We start from the raw sequence: 21,221 nt of genomic DNA, 5'->3' as shown, positions 1-21,221 counted from the left end.
ATAATAAAATATTGTTTTTCTGAAAGTATACAGTTCCTTTGCATTCCCTAATTTTTTTTGCCACCAGATGATTTTATCCATCTTCTCAGATTTAAAGCTTGAATCACCCTGCCTTTTCTTTGCCTGATTTTGGCTTATTTTTTCTCTTTGTCTTTTTTTTTGGATATTGAGACTCACATGGACTTTCACTTTTGTGTTTTGAAACCCCCACTAAAATTACAAAAGAGAACAATGAAAGGCTTTTCAGGTTCACGCAGATGACTGCTTCCAAGTTATTAGTTAAGTCTACCTACTTGTTCCATTCTCCTCTTTCCGCCTCTTTGTTATGTCCGGTGGCACTTCACGGTCATTGTTTGAATGATCCTAGAACCAAGAATTGTGAACTACATTGATCGTGGGTTATGGTTTTTATTTTTGTTTTGAAGTATTACTTTTATACAAGAATGGCATCACTAACTAGCACTGGAGGATATCTGCAGTACTACATATTTGGTAAAATGGCATGAAAGAGATTACTAAGCTGAAGTTCTCTATTGTAGAAGATAGAAGACACACTTTAGGATGAAAATACCAGCTAAAACTTGAAACAGAATGCTGTGGAATAAAGCAGTATTTTCTAAAAGCAGAAAAACACATTACTATACACAAAATAAAGTTTTCCAAGCTAATGTTTAAAAATTACAAACCCTTTTCCGCTCTTTCCTGTCCTTTTCATCTTTTTTCTCTCTTTCTCTGGATCTTTCCCTTGACTTGTCCAAATCTTTCTTGTCCATTTCTCTCTCCTTACTCTTGGACAGTGGTGGAGGATTATGGTTAATGTAGAGCTGTTAAAATTAAGGCAATATTACTAAAGATTATTAGTTTTCCAGAATTGGCAGCCTCCGGTATTTTTGTTTACTAAATGAAAGATAACAGGTAATTATATATAAAGTCAAAACTAGTTATCTGCTTATTTTATGAGAGCTAAAATAAACGAATGTAACACATTTACAAAGGCTTTAATCCTAGGCCTTTAAATACTCCCATTTTAACTCAGTTCACTATTGCCTCAAGTGACATTTCCAGTAAATTCAGAAGCTAGCATTCTCCTTGTAAAAAAACAATGACTAGACTTTCCCTGCTGAAAAAGACAAAAACATATCCCTATCCCTATGCAGTCGGGATATTTAAATATCTTAACATCTACTAATAATCAATGACAATGGGCAGAAAAGGTATAAATAAAACCTAGCCATGATTTTGCTAGTACATCCATTTTGCATTGATATAAACCAGGCAGTGATTATCTCAAATACTTTTGGAAATACAAAGACTGATGCATATTCTCTACCTCCAAAAGCACCATAGTTCTATCAAATAATCACAACTATGAATTCTATCTCACTGGTTCTAAACAGCCCAGGACACCACCAGGTCAGCTGATGGTGACTAAACTCGGAAGGCTGAAAAATGACAGAACAAATATTCTCTGTAAGAATGTCTATTAGTAATAAAACAGTCAAACATTAAGGTTATTCTAATTCCAAATGATAGAAAAAAATCTTACTTCTGAAAGTTGGAAATGTAAAAATCCACTATAAAAGAAAATGTATAGGAAGAAGTCGGAAAAAAATTGGATGCCTAACTTTATGACATTTAGAACTGTGGTATGATATATTCAAAGAATAATAAATAGAATTCATTATGTAGCTACCTAATTCTAGATATACCCTAGGAAGAAACAGAACAGTGAGTGCAAGGTAAAATAATTTTACAGTAAGGAATCCTATGATAATCTAAGAAATGCAAGAAAAAGAACCATCAATTTGAAGTTTAAACACTTATTTTTAAATACCACCAAATATTTTCAGTTCGGTTGCCTAAGAAATATTATCAAAGCAACAGAGTGGATTCTTTAAAAAAGAAAATCTATGTTTAAAAACTGAAGAATGACTGAAATAGTCAAAGTGTTTATCGATAACAAATATTAAGAGAATAATCTATAGTCTTAAAGTACTATCCAAAAGATACTTTTACTGGTTATGCCTTTAAACGACACTTAAAATACTTTTCTAATTTTGAAATTCACTGCATATTTCCCCATATTTTAATATTATTTATGGATTAGATAAAATAAATTCAATAATCTATTTAACATCTAACAATTTCCTTAAAGTACTGCTTCATTTCTCCTACTACTAGAGTACCCCCCCATACACACCAAAAAAAAAACCATTTTGTTACATGCCTACTTGAATTCTGTACTGTAAAGAACTAAGAAACTTCTCTAGGACTTCTGGCATTAATAGTGAAATATTTCACTATTGAAATTCAATGTCAAATAGTTAAACTGATACACAATCCAATTCTAGGTTTAGAAATAAAACAATTAATGTCCTCCTTGTCGTCGTTCTAATTGTGACAGCACCTTTTACTGCATCACTGACGGAGTAGAATTTATACTTCTTTGTTTAGGCATTGTGAGCATGCTGCATAATCATCACAGTTATATCCTACCACACAGCAACCTAAAGTTCTGTGGCCACCAGTAGTCCCTTTTTACCTTACTAGAACAATTAATTACTTTTATCTTAAAATTCTCAGGTTTTCAAAAAATAGCTTGAAAGCCATCAGCACCTAACCTATCTCTCAGCTCTGCAGTTCACTTCCCGGTAGATTCCTAGTAATATTGTTACTGTTTATATGCCACTTCTGTAATGGGGTTTCCCTACTAATCTCAAGCTATTTATTTCTGTCCACAATCATTTCTAGTACATCTCCAACTAGATGCCTATTCCACTTTTATATACATCTACACCGGATGTTTAACACATTATTTGCCAAATAAAGCTAATAACATGATAGAACAATGACTTTTATTTTTTTAGATTGAGACCATTAAGATCTAATAAAGGAATCTAGCCAACATTCCAAATCAAGCCTTGGCTGGAGTAGAAGAAGCATGTGAGGTGGAAATGGGAGTAGAAAGGGAGCTGACAAAATATATGGATCCTATGTTAGGTTAGTCGTCTTTTAATCTCATCAAAAAATTAAATCTATGTATTACTTTACCATGATTGTAAAGTTAAATACCTAAGAATTCTTAAGAAGGAAAATTTGGGGACAAAGCATAGCTTAAAAGAAAAATCAAACTAAAATCAAGGAAACCATTTTATATATGTACAAGTAACAAGAGAACATGAAAGACAGAAAAATACCTTACAGTAAAACCTCTAGGAATTAAAAGCTGCCCCAGAAAACAGTGAGGCTATATAATTTGCTCAAACTCCAGGAAATTTTATCCCAAGTTATTCAAATGCTAATAGATTTTCTATATACTTAAAACTATAAAATCAGCTACTATACAAATTACTACTTTAGATTGCTCATGAAAGGCTTATGACTTCATTAAAAGTATTTCCTGAGTGGCTAAACCTTACTCTAGGACCTTAGGAACTCATGCTAAGCTAAGTATCTGAAAAATGAATTGAATCTCATAATTTTAATACTATGTGTGTGTGTGGGAGGATTTTCAAACTTTCTGGTTCCATGCATGTAGAATAATCTACTGAATTTCAAGTGCCCACAAAAATCTTCTTGTACAAAAACGGAAAATTGACTTCAATCAGCACGTTTAAAAAGTAATATAAACACATTAAAGGAGCTAAGGAAAGGTTTGCAGCTATTATTAAAATGGATGTTAAGAGCCAGGAAACCTTAATTTTATCTCACATTTTTGGTGATGACAAATTGTATGCCACAGGGAATAGCCCAGTCTTTCATTTGTCAAAAAGACACTACCATCTGCCCTATTTAACTCATAGTACTGTTAAAAGCATGAGGTGAGGCAAATATATATCATCTAGACATAGAAAACTGACAAAACAATATTCACAACAAATGCAAGAAATCATAATCTTCACTGACAAGTAAATCTAGTTAACCTTAGCATCAGGTTTCAAACCACTTCGACATATGCCTTAATAAATAAATACTAACAAATTAAAACTATTAGAAGCCCGTGGATATAAAACACTCCACACAAGCTACTGGTTAAGACTGTCAAATCCAATCCCAAACTGGCTGCAAAGACCTACTGCAGTACATTTTTATGACAGCCAATAAAAAGATTTTACTTTAAACTTGTAGTTTAGCATACTAAAATAAAAAGTACAATTTTTCAAAGTATATAAACTTTCAGATAATAGTTTATCTTAAAAGCAATGCCATATTTTTAAGACATAGGCACTTTGGCTATCTTAATGACTAATAATTAGTAAATGTTTGCCCAGAATCCAGATATTTCAAAATTCCATTTAATCTATAAGAATCATACTTAGCATATAAGTAGAAAAAAAGTAGAAAAACCAAAGTAAAGAGGATACAGATTTCATAAGACAAAATGACATGATCAATAGACAATTCAAGTATAACTAAAATGAACTCCGTAATAAAATACACAAACTGCACACTGTTTTTAAGAATTAAAATACCCAGGAGAGTAGTGTAAAAGCAAAGAATTAATACTGACATACAAACAGAGCCAACAAGTTGAGTGCTTCCTTCCAGGAGAATGAGTATTTTCTATTCACTCTATCTCTTGGTGCTATGCCACAGCTACTATAAGGATACTTCAGCAGAGGGACATATAAAGAAATTTATGGATTGAGATGAATTCAGTTTTTAAAAGTTCTATGAGTGCAGCAAATTACTTTTTTGTATTTCTGAGTTATCTATAAACAAAGCAGTAAAACTGGCAAGTTTGCTCTATGAAACTATGAAAGTCTACCTACCAACCATCCCAAATAAACCAGCAACTCTCTTTTTCCCAAATCTAAATCATAAAAAGAAAAATGCATAGTATGGCAAGAAAGATTATATAAAAATACTGCCACATCACACATATAATAATGTGTCTATATAGCCCATTGTCATCTGGTTTTTTGTTTTTTTGGTCAGAAACTTTAAAAGTGATTTCTATATAAACTGAGTGCTTTCTCTCACCAATCCTAGCATACAAAGTTTACTAGGGTGGTGGCCCCTACTAAATAAAGGAGTTTAGCAATTTCTGGTTTACTTAGGCATGATTTTAAAAGACTCAAACCTTTGCTGAAGAGTCCTTGAGATCGATGAGACTGTCCTGTAGAAAATGAATGGAGATGACAGGTGAGCTGGCATAGTTCTCAGAACCCAGAGGAACTTTGGGAAGTATGTCTGTAACCTAGAAACAAACCAGCTATTTCTTGTGAGGATAAATTCCAGGAAATCACTATCAATATGAATATCATCAATAAAAACAAAAATCAAAACCATAAAATGGAATTGTAATATTAAAAATTATAAATATTAAATATAAAAAATTTAAAATTTTGTCCTGATTGAAAATTAAAAATAAACATAGATGCCACATATTTCATATTAAGTTTTAAGTAATTAAGAGGCTATAAAAAGGCAAAACATTTTTCTCTACCAAAAGTTGAAAACAGTAGCAGTCACCATGAAAAAAATTAACTGATATTTTTATTTATAGTTATTCTCTAATTTAAAAAGTCCAAATTTTATTCATTTATGACTCCAATAAATATAAACATTTTATTCTGGCTAGAAAATTCAGTGGCATTAGAAGAAAACAGTAATCAATATTTTGTTGCAAAGTATCATGATTATTCAATCTTATGCCTCTCATAAGGAAAAAGGTTAAAAAAAAAAAAGAAAGAAAGAAACCAACCACACTATTTCACCACAGTGCTCTGGATGAAGAATTAATTAACTTACAGTTTTAAAAGTTCAACGTACTGCAAATTCAAAGATTCCATGAAATTAGATGACTTTAGAATTAAAATTAAATATGGAGCAAGGAATGGCTACCCTGAGTCTTCAAGAAGGCTACACCCACGATTTTGTGCTGCAGTTGAATGCCTGGGGTTTCTCTTTGCTGGGTGGTAGGACTGGATGCCACATCTGCTCTTATCGTAACGCAAGGTTCAACTTGTTGGGAACCCAATGGGTATAAACAAACCTCCAAGGGAAGATATAACAGAAGCTGCATGCTCACTGAATAAACACAACTACAGGAGAACTGATCACCAAGGAGACTTTAAAATGGAACTCCTTTCAAGACTCTTTCTTAGAAGGCACATCGGTATGATGCTCATCAAGAAGCTTGATAAATTCAGAGGTATCTTGCTTATCCTGTATCATTCAGGAAGTCTTCAGTGCTATATAATCTTCAACATTTATGCCGAAAAATAGCTTCATTCTGCTGAAAACATTCATTTGCTTGTAGCTACCATTGCACTCCAAAAAGGACTGCTTAAAGCAGTGAGGCACTTCTGGGTAAAATTTCTCTTGCACTTTGAAACACAATAAAATTAGTGCTAAGTCCTTGAAGTTCTAACATTTTTATAAGAAAAATACTCAATAGGAAAAAATCAGTCCACCAATACAGAAAAATTTCATTTTCTAATTCAATATAAAACCTCCAGTGGCTCCAGTGAATACTTGGCACAAGACTTGAAGGAAGTCAGGACATTGGTATTCCAAACAGGTGAGCCTAATACGGATGCTGCCTTCCTCAGGCTATACTAACCTTTACAGTGGAGGAATGTGATGGAGAAGGATGAGTATCAATTTTGCGGCGTTTTTGTTCTGTTTGGACAAAAAGAAATAGTCAGAATAAGGTGTATGTCCAGTCATTTAAAACACTTCAAAAAATGAGCAACTTTTAAGAGCAAATATTTGTTGCACTAACAAAATCACTACCGTATCAAGACAAAGAGATAACCAACAAGCATAATTCTGTCCAAAAAGTAAACAAATATGAAAAGGTATACTTGCCCCTGTCAGGCTCCGAGATATCTGATCGGGGAACAGGTGACTTCAAGGACCCTGAAACTGGTGGTTTTTCTCCTCCTTTAACATTTTCCTTTGACTTCATTTCCTTTGCTACATCTCTTTCTCTGGATGGCTCCTTCTCTCTTTCCCTTTCTTGAGCCGATTTTGATTCTACGCTGGGGACAGTGGTCTTGAATTTCTCATCTTTTGCTTTTTCTTCCTTCTTGAACTTCTCCTTCTCTTTGTCAGATTTAGGTGTTCTTTCCTTTGTCTCTCTTGCTTTCTCATCTTTATTTGGCCGCTCTTCCTTCGGTTTTTCTTTACTTTCTTTACCAAGTACCCTGGCCTCTGGAGTTGTAGCTGGAGTCTTCTCTTTTTTCTCTTTTTCTTTCTCTTTTACTTTTTCTTTGTCATTTTCCTTAACAGTTTTGTTGCTTAAGAATAAAAAGAAACAAATATTTTAGAAAAATAATCATCTAATATATCCCATATTGAAAATCATAAGTGAGCCAGGAGTAGTGGTGCATGCCTTTAATCCCAGCACTTGGGAGGTAGAGGCAGGTGGATCTCCGTGAGTTTGAGGACAGCCTGGTCTACAGAGGGAAACCCTGTGTTGACATACAGACAATGAAGAAACAGACACAAAATAAGCAAATAAAAAACTCAGAAAGGGCTTCCATTGACTTAAAAAAAATGTCGTGAAATTAAGAGGAACCCTCAAAAGGATAAAGAAGAGCTTTAGGATAAGTCAGTAATTCTTCATGTGAAACAAACAACACATATTCCTGAACATATAACTAAAACAATAATTAAAATGATAATAATTAATGTTAGATTATTTTGTATACAAACTTTGAGGATAACAAAATGACCAAAACTATATCCAGCAAACCAATTAAAGGCAAACCAGTAAACAGACTCCTCAGCTGTACTGACTACTTTCCAAATTACTATAAGCTTTTCTTATATTAATAAGCCTTACTCATATTGTCTACAAGCTTTAAGAACTGTATCCTAAAACTTCCCAAAACTTCCCCATCTGTATTTCCCTGAATACCCACTATCTCTGCAGGAGAAATAAGGCTGCTAAACAAAACAGAACTATGTAAACTATAATTAGTACTAAACAAAATAAAATTGGAGAAAACAAAACTTCAAACTCTAGTACCCATGACTTTCGTACTGCTGAATTACTATCATCTACCATTCCACTAATGGATAATGAGATCTGTGAAGAAGAAGGGGGCTTCCAGGTAAAATAGTAATGAGGAATCCAAATAAAAAGTAAACTATATTCACAGTTTAATACACACACACACACACACACACACACACACGAAAATGAGACAATGACCTTCAGAAATTCACAAAGGTACTAACAGGTTGCCTGAAAAGTACAGAATAAAAGATAGGTAACACTTGAAAAGAAGCAAGTTAGGCCAGACACAGCGCCAATCTCATAGACCCTAGCAAATGCAAATGCAAACGCAAAAGCAAACGCCCACGCACGCGCACCCGAACACACACACACACACACACACACCCACACACACACACGCGGGGGGGGATGGGGGGCAGGGAGTTTTATTCCAGTGACAGCCCCTCACTACCCTCAAATCTACTTACAGATTTCAGTAAAGAAAAATGACACAAATAGCAGGTGGGTGAACAATAAACAGGAATCCCATTCTATTCACTGTATATGACAAAAAGAGTAACCTTAGAAGTAGAGACCTCAAGTTACCAATAAAGAAAGGTAGTATGGCTGACTGAATGAAAAGCAGATATGGGCTGGAGAGATGGCTCAGTGGTTAAGAGCACTGACTGCTCTTCCAGAGATCCTGAGGTCAATTCCCAGCAACCACATGGTGGCTCACAACCATCTGTAATGGGATCTGATGCCCTCTTCTGGTGTGTCTGAAGACAGCTACAGCATACCTACATATAATAAATAAATCTTGAGGGAAAAAAAAAAAGCAAATACAATTAGTTTGTTGTTTCCAAGAAACATATCACATCTAGAGATGCCTACAGAGTAAGCCTCAAAAAATCAAGGTCAATGTACCATGTGAGTCTAAGCCAAAATCAAGCTGGCATGCCTCTTCTGCTAGCTAACAAAGTAGAGTCCAACTCTTTGTTAACAGTTAAATAATATAGCTATATATGAATGGTTCAAGAATATCAAACAATTAAAATAAGTGGATCATTTTGACATTCCAACATCAACTTTAGATAGCCAATCAGACTAAAAAAACCAAAGAAACTGCAAAGTTAAACTAGACCAAAAAGCCAATGGACTTTACAGATAATCTGGAGAGTAATCCATTGGAAACTGAATGCATATCCTTTGCAGTAGCCCATAGGATGCTCTCTAAAGGAGACCTTCTGACCACAAGTATGTCTTAATAAATGCAGAATTGAAATGATTTTTTTTATCTCATTAAACATAGTGGACTATAACAGAAATCAATAGCAAGAGAAACTACAAAAATACTTGGAGACTGAAAAATACACTCATGACTGACCAGTGGGCAGTTGAAATCGAAGAGGAATATTTAAAATTCCAAAAATCAAAGGAAAATTAAAGCACAACATGCTAGACTATTTCAAATAAACTAAGGCAATTCTAGCTATAAATGGTTGCATAAAAAAATCAGAAGTCTGAAATAGTCTAATGATGTCTTAAAAAACAAGAACAAAGCAAATAATAAAGCAGCCAATAACAAATAATTAAGGTCATAGAAGAAATTACTGAAATAGAGATTAAAAGAATATAGAGAATCAACCAATAAGAGACTTAGTTCTTTGAAAAAAATTAGTAAAGGTCTAGCTAAACTAGTCAAAATAGAAGATTCAAGTTAATAAACATTAAAGATGAAAAGGGTGAGTTTACTGTTAATTCCAATGATATCCAGTATCTTCAAGGAAGAAAACTTGAAAATCTAGAAAAAACTAGATTCCACATACATACACACATACATATGATCAATGAAAATTAAATCAAGGGAATACAAGCAATTTAAATAGTTCCATAACAAGCGATAAGACAGAAGAGAAGGCCAGAACCATTCAGATTGACTAATAAATTCTACCAAATCTTTATAAAATCGCCAATGCCAAAGATCCTCAAAATGTTCCATAAAATAGAAAAGTAAAGGAACACTACAGTGGTGACTTAAATATGCTTGACCCAGGGAGTGGTACTATTAGAAGGTGTGGCCTTGTTGGAGTAGATGTATCACTGTGGGCATGGGCTATAAGAACCTCATCCTAGCTGCCTGAAAGCCAGTTTTCTGCTAGCAGCCTTCGGATAAATGTGTAGAACTCTCAACTCCTCCTGCACTATGCCAGCCTGGATGCTACCAAACTCAAACCTTGATAATAATGGACTGAACCTCTGAACCTTGTAAGCCAGCCACAATTAAATGTTGTCCTTATAAGACTTGCTTTGGTCATGGTGTCTGTTCACAGCAGTAAAAACCTAACTCAGACAACTACCGAACTCATTCTACAATGTCAATATTACCCTTATATCCAAATTGAATATACAGTAAAAAAACTAAACTATAGACAATTCATCTAATAAATTAAAAAAAATCTTTCATGTCTCGTTTGTTTACTTTATGTCAATGTATGTTTTCCTTGAAAGTATGTTCATGCTATGCATGTCTGTGTATGACGTAAATGCCTGGTGCCCACAGAGGCCAGAAGAAGGTATCAGATCCCCTAGAACTAGAGTTACAAATGATTATTAGCTGTCATGTGGGTTCTGGGAATTGATCCTGGGTCATGTAAAAGAGCATCCAGTGTTCTTAACCTTGCTGAGCCATCTGTCTAGCTCAAGATGCAAAAATTATTAAAATCTTGTAAACAGAATTCAGGAACACATTAAAATCATGCACCATGATCAAACTCAATTCATTTCAAGGATGTAAGAATGATTCCAGAAATATAGTACAGCAGATAATCAGAGTCAGGGTTAGAAATTCCAAGACTATGCCAATAACTGCAGAGAAACACTTTGATAAAAACATCCCTCCATGAAAAAAAAGTCCTAAGAGAACTAGAAATACAGGGACCATATAACAAACCTTCAAAAGCACTTCAGGCAAAATCAGACTCAACTCATTGAATATAGTGCTCAAAATCTTAACTAGAGCAGCAAACAAGAAAATGAAGTAAAAGAGACAATAGGAAAGAAAAACTTCAAACCATTTCTATTTAAAACTGTGACACTATCCTAGCCTTAAAAGACCCAGAAGGCTACACCAGAAAAACCCTTATATCTAATAAACACATTAAACAAATTAAAAGGCTACAAAGTAACATAAAAATTAAAAGCTCTATTTACTAAGGATTAAATTGCTGAGGAAGAAATCATCCACAATAACTTTACAGAAAACAAAATACTTAAGAATAATCCTGAGGAAAAAAAAGACTAATAAAGTGAGAAATAAAGAGACGAACTGAAGAAGATACTGTCCTATTCAGCTTACATTTCTTTAATTTTATCTTATTTTAGCATTATGAATTTTTTAGATGCCTATTTGTTTTCTAATGAAAATGAAAAGGAAAATAAATTTGGGTAAGTAGGGGAGGTCAAAGAGGAACTAGGAGGAGTTGAGGTAGGAAAATCATAATCTGAATATATTATATGGGAAAAAATCTATTTTCAATACTAAACAAATAAATTTTAGACAGCAAAACTGACTGGACCATGAAAATAAAATTAAAGAAAAAAGAAAAGAAAATCCAATGTTTATGGATTAGGAGAATCAATGTTGTGAAAATGGATCTATTATCCAGTATAATCTGTATATTCTACACAATCCCTGTATTATTCAAATGAAATTCTTCATTACAGAATTACACACACGTGCGCGTGTACACACGTACACACGTACACACACACGTACACATGTACATCTAAAACTGAAAAAGAAATACCAAAAACCTGGAATGGCCAAAGCAATACTCAGCAGCAAAAGTAATGCTGGAGCCATCTCAGTACCTGATCCCAAATTATACTAGAGCTCCACGGGACCAAGACAGCGTGGTAGTGGGACAAACATATAGATAGATAAGTGGAGATCATTGGAACAGAATAGAGAAGCAAGAAATAATTAGCTTCACTCACCTAATTTTCAACAAAAGTATCAAAAACAGACTGGAAAAAGACAGTATCTATGACAGCTAGTATTGGGAAAACCGAATACTGATATGTAAAACAATGAATCTAGACCTCTAGTACTCATTCTGCTCAAAATCAATACAAAGATGAAAACCTCGATGTTAAGAGTTGAAATTAAGCTTCTACACAGTGAGTAGACAGCATGTAAACTGAGAGAAAAAGTTTTGCAAATTATGTCTCAGACAGGAAAGTGATATTTAGAAATAAGAATTGCAAATAATTCTCCAAAATTCTCCTAATAAATAAACAGGCTAGTAATGAGCTCATAAATAGCTCATAAAATGAATAGAAATGGCCAATAAATACTTTTAAAAAGTGTTCAACATCTCAGCCATCAGAGAAATAAAAATTAGAACTGCTTTGAACCAGTGAGAATGGCTCTCATCAAGAGAATAAACAAGAAAAATAGTCGGTGAGAATGTGGGTAAAACATTATACTTAAAGCATGCTAATGGAAACATTAACTCATGCAACCACGGAGAAGTCGATGCACATACAGGTTTCTCAAAAACGAAGAATAGAACATCTCAGCTGTTCCACTCCTGGGTGTATTAATAATTAGAGACCCAAAGGTCTCTAATTCAATAGAACATGAAGATACTAACATTTTTGTTTATTGCTGCACTATTCACAATAAATGGGGCCAGCCTACTTATAAGAGATTCATGGATAAAGTATAGGATACATACAAAATGAAATTCAACCAAACTGAAAACTGAAAATGATGGCATTTGCGGGAAATGAATTCACCCAGAAATCTTTACAGTACTTGAAATTAGAAAGGCTCAAAAAAAGCAAATATCATGTCTTCTTTCATGTACAGAACCTCTATCTCAGTATGTAAATACCATAAACGTTATGAAACTAGAAAAACGACCAGGAAAAAAGAACAGTTCTCATAAGAGAAGACCAAGAGGCAGAAAGGAAAAGAACAGAATGCATGTATCATAAGAACGGAAGAGAGATTATTTAGAAAGAAGACTAGCAAGAGACAGTGGGAGCAAGGGGGGTCACTGGGGTAGGGGCAAATTAGAATAAAGGCATACATATGTAGAAATGCCACAATTATTCTGCATGCTAACTGCAAATATTTTAATGAAAGAACTCTGGAGTTAGGAAGAGGTTTATGTGTGTAAAGTACTTGCCATGCAAGTATAAGAAAGGAAGCTCAACTTCTCAGAACCCACAAACAGCAAACAAACAAACAAACAAACAAACACAAGCACAATAGACTTCATCTAATCCCAGTGCTCCTAACATAGAATGGAAGGCAGAGAAAAGAGAATCTTTGAGAGCCTGTAGGCTTCTCTTTTGAAAGCCTACAGGCTAACTGGCCTAGTACATGCAGCAAAGAGGATTCAATTTCAAGGTACAAGGAGTGGAGTAACATATGAGGTTAGACCTCTACGCAGTGTGTGGCAAGCTTGGCGACCATATATATCTCATATATGTACAATGTACACACACACACACACACACACACACACACACACACACACACACACACAAGAGGGGTTAGATTTGTAATGTATGGTACAGTGTTCCTACCTGTTAGAGCCACTACTTCCATTGCTTGAATTCCCTTTTGGTGTGGTACTAGAAGCCTTATTAACAGCTTTTGTACCACACTGAGATCTCTCCCTTGATTTATCTAAAATAAAAACAAGGTTTTTGTTAGCAAACTCTAAATACAAACTCTGACTTCACAGAAAATGATTAGTGGATAATTAGGAAGGCCAGGAGGCTGATTAATTCTTAATAGTTACATACTCATAACTAGGAGATAAAATGCAATATGAGGCTAGCATTGTAATTATCATGTGATAAAATATTTTAATACATTTTTAGAAGTATCTACAAACAAGCATACCAGTCTCCTCAGCACCGCTTTCATCTGATTTAGACGCACTTCCTATGGATGATGAAGAAGTCCCACCACCAGGCCCATTTTGTACACTGGCAACAGCATTCCTTGGAGGAGGATCCTTGTGATGAAATTCATTTTCAGGTATCATGTGTGACTTTCTACTTTTCAACTGCCCCGAGTAGCTGAAAGTCGCACAGAGTGTTTAAATACACATACACAAATAAAAAAAAAACATAAATATTGAGTTTAGTCAAATAAAATTAGCAAGCTGTTCACTCTGTTACTTGGTTCTAGAAAATAAAGTACTACTTTTCAGTATATTCTTCAAGGTCTTTAGAGTGTTTTAAAAACTTAGTCATTCTTTCAAATTAAACTAACACTTTAACTAGAGAGCTTTTTTCTTTTTGCTCCTCAAGATGTGAGAACTATTAAAAATTTATCTCCCCCCTACAAGAAATATATTTCTTTAAAACTATCATCCAGTATAGACCGGAAGTTGATAATCAGAAGTGACAACTCTCACCAGCCTGTGGGAACATGATCGCATAATCTCCCATAATCTCCTGAAGTAAAGCAGAAGATAAGACTTCAACATTGTAAAACATTTTCACATCTTCAGAATCCTTCTGTAATCTAGTCTCATAAATCACATTAAAATATAATTGTGTTACCCCATAGCCAATGCATAAAGATCTGGCCTCTTCTCTTTTTCTTCTTGGCATATTTTATTCACTCTTCTTTCCAAAGCCTGACCCAGATTCAAAACTTTTGGGTACCAAGGAAGTATTTTTGTTAGCACAATCAATATATTCCTGATGTGAGTATATTCGCCTGTCTCAAGGCAATGAACCGAGGCCTATAACAGATGTTTAAAGAACGATTATCATAAAATTCAGGTTTGAAGAAGAAAAATATCCCTGAATAATATCCACTCTTTTTTACCTTGGTTAATTTGTAATGCCATTTGTGGACAACATGTCGAAAATTTTCATAATCTAACTGATCAGCTTTGTTTCCACCATCAAATCCAGTTGCCCGTAATATGGTAAGGAATCCTGGATAGTTTCCACATTCCTAAGAAAAATAAGATTCTCATTTTTAGAGGTAAAATTCATTCCCACAAAATAGGATAATAAGACCAGATCAGTGACTCTTATGTAAAAGAAAGGTTCAGCTTACCCAATGATATTAACTTGAAATGTCAAGTTGAAATAGAATAAAAAAGATACTTTTTAAAATATATTATTTTTGATTTTAAGTATCACTTTATATCTAAATCTTAAATCCTTTTAAAAATTGACCAATCTGAAGCAATAATTACACACACAAGTAAAATATAAACAGATTTATTAATTATATACCTTCTCATAAGTGGCTCTATCACTGTGCCACCTGGTCACTGTCTCTAACATACAGCAAAGGAATCTCCCATACTAGACTAGCTAACCGTTTTTCAGTGCAGCTTGCAAACCGTGGTAAATTATGTCAAAAAAACCTAGAGGAGAAAACATTCAAAAAAAATCAAGCTAACTGAAAATATTAAAAGACTATATTAAAACATATCACAATATACAGATAAATTTAATAAAAAATGTACTTTCTCCTATTATTCACACCTGCAGAAATTTTTTGACAACTATAGATACTGTAAAAAAAATGCAATCATAAAGCATCTAAGTGTATTTTTATGAAGAAATCTAATTTATAATAAATAAAAGAAAAGGCTATTGTTATTATCATTTTATTACATAATGCCTCTTGGAGAGTTATTTTGACTGAGACTGAATAGACAGTAGGCAAAAGCAAAAGTGATTAAAAAAATATGCAGCAGACATACTACAACACACATATTTTAAACCTAAAAATAACAGTAATGTCAGAAAAAATGCAAGATGTAAAATCCATGAATATGACACTAAAAGACTTCCCTGCTTTTCATGTGGTGTGAATGTACAAAGGCTTTTATTCGGGTAGAAGGTTGTTTTCTTTAGTTTCATTTTGAGGAGTAAAACTTATAGAATATAGAAAGTCCCCACTTATGAAGATACGAGATTATTAAATTCAAATCCTGAGTGAATAGGTTATCCTTGAGTGCAATACCTATCATTTCATGGAGTTCTTATATGTAGCAACACATTTAACCCTCAGATCAACCTTACAAAGCAAGTCCCTTTCTATCATAAGAAAACTGAGGCACAGAGAGGTTAAATACATTGTGAAAGATATAGTGTGGTGGTTTGAATATGCTTAGCTCAGGGAGTGGCACTAATAGGAGGTGTGACCTTGTTGGAGGAAGTGTGTCACTGTGGGATTGGGCTTTGAGACCTCCTAGCTTTCTGGAAGTCAGTCTTTCCCTAGCAGCCTACAGATGATGTAGAACTCTCAGCTCCTCTGCATCATGCCTGCCTGGATGTTGTCATGCTCCCGAGTTGATGATAATGGACTGAACCCTTGAACCTGTAGGCCAGCCCCAATTAAATGTTGTCCTTATAAGACTTGCCTTGGTCATGGTGTCTGTTCACAGCAGCAAAACCCTAACTAAGACATATAGTTTGAAAGAAGTCAAGCTAGGATTCCAGGTCACGAACTTGGCTTTTAAGATTATGTTATTCACTGTATACATAATGCCTCTAGAGTTTATAATACTTAGCTGTGTTTATGTGAATTTTTTAAAGGTTGCAATAAGAACTTACTCGATCATAGCAAAGAAGTGTGGAAAAATTTGGAGTTTTCTGTTGATGTACCAATTCAACAAAACGAGCACAATAAACAGCATCAATTGCTGAAAAAATGCATCGAGGAAATATACACAGCTGTAAAAATTTTGTGATGGTCTCATTTTTGGTAGACTCTAAAAATAAAAGAAGAATATATTAAGCAGTTATCTTCTTCCTCAAGTGCCTGAAGGCTACCAAACATGACCACATTTTAACTATAGTGCACACAATGTTATAAAACCACAAATGAGGTGATAAAGATTCCTATCACTTTTACTCTGTGGATATTTATACATAATGTCCATATTATAGGTATACAATATCTATACTATGATTCTTTATGTCAGGAAATTTAAATACTAAGCTATCAGCATTATCTTTACAAACTCATTTTTTTTTTCACTAGCAAACTGTCATCAGTCACTTCAGCGAACATATGAGGTTGCTTCTGTGGTAATGAGTAATTAAAGAGAACAGTGAACAGAGCAGAAATGTGCATAATCACTTCAACACTGCCAAAGTTAGAAATGTTTGCTTTTGCAATTTAGCAGCGGCAGGAATAGTCAATCCCAAGAACTTACTTGCTAAAAGCCAGTTGTCTTTCTCTAGTTTCAGTCTCTGAAGTACTCTCTGAACATGTTCCATCTGCTTCTTTTCTTCTTCAAGGAGCTTGTCCTGAAGGGCCGTGCAACGCTCCTTTTCTTTCTTCTTTTTATTCGGAGGCTACAAAGTAAAGTCAGATACTTTTTAAACTGTATCTACAGTGCCTGCTTTCATGTATAAAACTTTAAAGAGAAAAGCGACTCTCCTTTAGGATTACTGCAGCATGATGGTACAGTAGGTATGCCTGAATGTATTGGCCTTTCTTTCCATTCTGCACATCCTAATCAGTGGCACAGAGTCTTCGCATACCTTCTGAACACGTTACCTTCTGACTGTGGTGGTATCCATTGGAGGCAAAAATTAAGTCATCTTAGCTTTCCTCCACTCCTTCACTTGTTTATGGGTCACATGCACTGTCACTGTCTCTAGCATAGCTTAAATTCTCAGTACCTCATACCAAAGTACTCTGAAAGGCACTGACCTCAGACTAAATACTGATCAAAATCACTCTTCATAGTAATCTCATAATCTTTTTAAAGTTCCAATTTTTACATCTGTTATTTCCAAGCTAAGGTATCTAACTTAACTCTCAAATATATCATATTTACTATTCTACCCAATTTTCAGTACCTGCCTAACTTTTTACCAACTAAACCACATGCCACTCCCTATATTTGCTGAATTATACCTACACACACACACGCACACACACACACACACACACACACACACACACACACACACACACACACACACACAGTGGATGATAATAATCTTTGGGAATTCCTATTGCTCTTGAAATAGGATCCATACAAATAACATTAGGTTGCTATGGCAGTGTTCAGTAGAAAACACATGCATGTCTTTTATTTTTTAATCTTGATTTCCAACTATTTCCTAAGATCCTGCCCCAATCATTGAGATGTTACCATTAAATTTACTTAAAATACCATAGAAGAACAAGATTGAAGAATCAAGAATCTTGAACTAAAATAATTACAAAGTATAACTAGTACTGCATAAATGTCACAACTAAATTTGCATTGCTACATCAAAACCTACCATTTCCTGATTGTCATCAATCGCTTTCATCTGGACTTTAAGTTTATTGACTTCTCTTTCATAGCTGGTATGTGGAACTGCAAGGTCATACATTGTCAATGACCAAAACGTAGCATAGAACTGAGGGCTGATATCATCCCAGACTTTGGCAACATGCAAGGAGACCACTGCTTCATGGACAGGTGCCATCACCATTTCACATGATGTAATGTATTTATGGACTTTATGTTGCTGTTTACTTCCCTTTTCTGATTTTTTAAGTTCATCGTATTTTGACTGGAGATAAAAAGTTAAAACATATCATATATACTTGTACAAAATGATTATGGCAATTCTAATTTCTTACCAGAAACATTTATTCCAAGATAAATTACCTCTGAAGTCTGTTCCAATCCTTAGTTTCATGTTAACTAATTTTTTTCAATAAAATTTGACTTACTATCTCCAATAGGGCATGTGTCAATAAGCTAGACTGCCTCTAAGAAAGGTTATAAAAAGTCACTGAGACTACTACCTCAGAAACTAAATGTCCAGTTTTGTCACAGACTTAGAGGCTTCCCAGAATGCAAGACTTCAATGCTAAAAATGACAACATTCTAGACAGAGCAACCAGTTATATTAGTCTACTGCCAAGCCAAATAAAATTTTCCCTAAGTACCTGCAGTGAATTAAATTGAAGCCATGTGAGAACTGATGCTACAGTTTCTATGTCCTGACTGCTTGTCCTAATTAGGAAGAGAATTGGAGGAAGACTATACTTTCAGTTTCACGAGGTAGAAACGAATCTATTAGTGAAAAGATACTGACATAATTATTTCCCAGAATATATGCCAAATGCAGCAAAGAAAATTAATAGGCATTCTCACACCTTTCAGCCATTTTATGATGAAAGACCTCTTGCCAAGAAAAGGCATGATCCTCAAGGTAAATCTAAGAGAAGTTCTGCAACCAGTTGCTTCTTTGTATTAGAAAAGGCATTGAAATAATTGAGTTTATGCTAAGTATATAACCAGATGATCATTAGTCAAAGGTTCTGAGTTCTGCACTGATTGGTAATAGTCTCAGCTGTCTTGGGACTGACTAGGCTTCAACCAGGATGACTAAACTAAAGTGTACAATCTATTACATTCAACGGTATGTTAGGCAAAATCTAGGAATCTTGTAGTTATTCTAGAAGTAGAACTATTTATTTATTTTGATACCCATGCTAGAGAGCAGGCTGATAACTCCTGAAACTACAAAACTGATAAAGCTACAAAAACATTAGCTATAGAAAAGCATACCAATTATATCAGAGACTAAGAACAACGAGGGTTAAAAGATTTTAAATTTAAAAGATTTTGCTGAAGGCAACTAATATGAATCTAGATGAGTGGAATGATATATGCTAAGGCTCTACGGACATGAGAGAAAACAATGCTGAAATTATCTGCATATGACAATCTGACTACCTCAACAGGAAAAGTCTAGAACAATTAGTGCAAGAAAAACCTTCCTTTCACTTCTGTTCCAAGCTGAGTCTGAATAATTAAAAGTGAAAATTAAGTTATAGAGAAAACAGAATGATAGCACAATAACACCAATCCCCCAAGTCTTGAGTCCTGCAATCTAGTAGTAGTAGACCCTTGCTTTGAATATCTAGTCAGAAAAATAAGCAATCAAAAAGATGGTTATATTTAATCCACAATGCTAATTTTCCTTTTCTAAAATTAAACTAATACTTAAGTTTACATCTTTTTTTAAAAATTTTTAAAGATTTATTTAATCTATATGAATACACTGTTTCTCTCTTCAGACACACCAGAAGAGGGTATCGGATCCCATTACAGATGGTTGTGAACCACTATGTGGTTGCTGGAAATTGAACTCAGGACCTCTGGAAGAGCAGTCAGTGCTCTTAACCACTGAGCTATCTCTCCAGCCCTTAAGTTTACATCTCCAATCAAACAGAGAATAGTATAGTACCACTGATTTACGTCCAAAAAGTTTTTTGTCAGGCCAAGAATCTTAGTAGTAATTGGTTGAAGACCTGTGGTAGCCAATTTCCTGAGGGGAGTCTGCAGATATTCCCATTTAAAAATGACTTTATCTTTAATCTCTCTCTGTCTCTGTCTCTCTCTGTCTCTCTGTCTCTGTCTGTGTGTGTGGGGGGGGTGTACATGGGTACCTGTGGAAGCCAGAGAATACCTGATCCCCTGGAACTGGAATAATGTTGTGACTCTTCCCACATAGGTGCTGAAAACGATCTTGAGAACCACATTCTCTGAAAACCATAACTCCAGCTTTCTTATCACTTTCTTATATATTCTCCCACATTCATCAAAGGCTCACTGAGGACTTCACCCAAGCAGCAAAGTTGGAGCAGTGTGGCTGCCCATCCAATTGCATCCTAGGCTGCTGAGGAATTCCCTTTCCAAAGAGGCATGTGGCCTATATATGAGGTGGGTTGGGAGCACTTTATTATTGCCTGGAGTATATAAATGCAACTATATAGTTCTTTTCTTCTTAAACCCTGAGAAAGAAATGTCATTTCTTTCATTAGATTGTATATCTTTTAAAAGAAAACACTTTCATGCCCCACAAAAGATATGTCACTGGTATGAATGACCTGCTCCATTTTTTGATGAGGAATATCTCAGACAACCAGGTATTCTTTTGCTAGGACTCATTACTGATTAGGGTGTCCAGTTCTCAAAGTAGTAAAATATGACATGAAATTCCTCAGATAAAGCATTTCTTCCATGTATGTTCTTCAAGAAATCAGGTCCTAGCATTTGACAAAATTCAACACCCCTTCATGATAAAAGTCCTGGAAAGAATAGGAATACAAGGCCCATACCTAAACATAGTAAAAGCCATATACAGCAAACCAGTGGCTAACATTAAACTAAATGGAGAGAAACTTGAAGCAATCCCACTAAAATCAGGGACTAGACAAGGCTGCCCACTCTCTCCCTACTTATTCAAT

At 34.6% G+C, this 21,221-nt stretch overlaps 1 pseudogene across 1 annotated transcript; it reads right to left on the bottom strand.

The window, feature by feature from the left end:
• Window positions 1-103: 103 nt before the first annotated feature.
• On the bottom strand, window positions 104-18,553 carry LOC116888138 (annotated as a pseudogene). Its single transcript, XR_004386292.1, has 14 exons — window positions 18,254-18,553; window positions 17,170-17,311; window positions 16,561-16,722; window positions 15,233-15,366; window positions 14,814-14,945; window positions 14,543-14,727; window positions 13,875-14,053; window positions 13,553-13,655; window positions 6,817-7,247; window positions 6,569-6,627; window positions 5,084-5,119; window positions 687-824; window positions 294-363; window positions 104-210 (listed from the first exon to the last, which is right to left on the bottom strand). The product of XR_004386292.1 is annotated as a THO complex subunit 2-like (transcript).
• Between the last annotated feature and the right edge of the window lie 2,668 nt (window positions 18,554-21,221).

Source organism: Rattus rattus, chromosome X (assembly GCF_011064425.1).
Source record: "Rattus rattus isolate New Zealand chromosome X, Rrattus_CSIRO_v1, whole genome shotgun sequence".
Taxonomy (NCBI): domain Eukaryota; kingdom Metazoa; phylum Chordata; class Mammalia; order Rodentia; family Muridae; genus Rattus; species Rattus rattus.
Note: the sequence above shows the minus strand (reverse complement) of the source record. Positions and strands in the feature narration are given on the sequence as shown.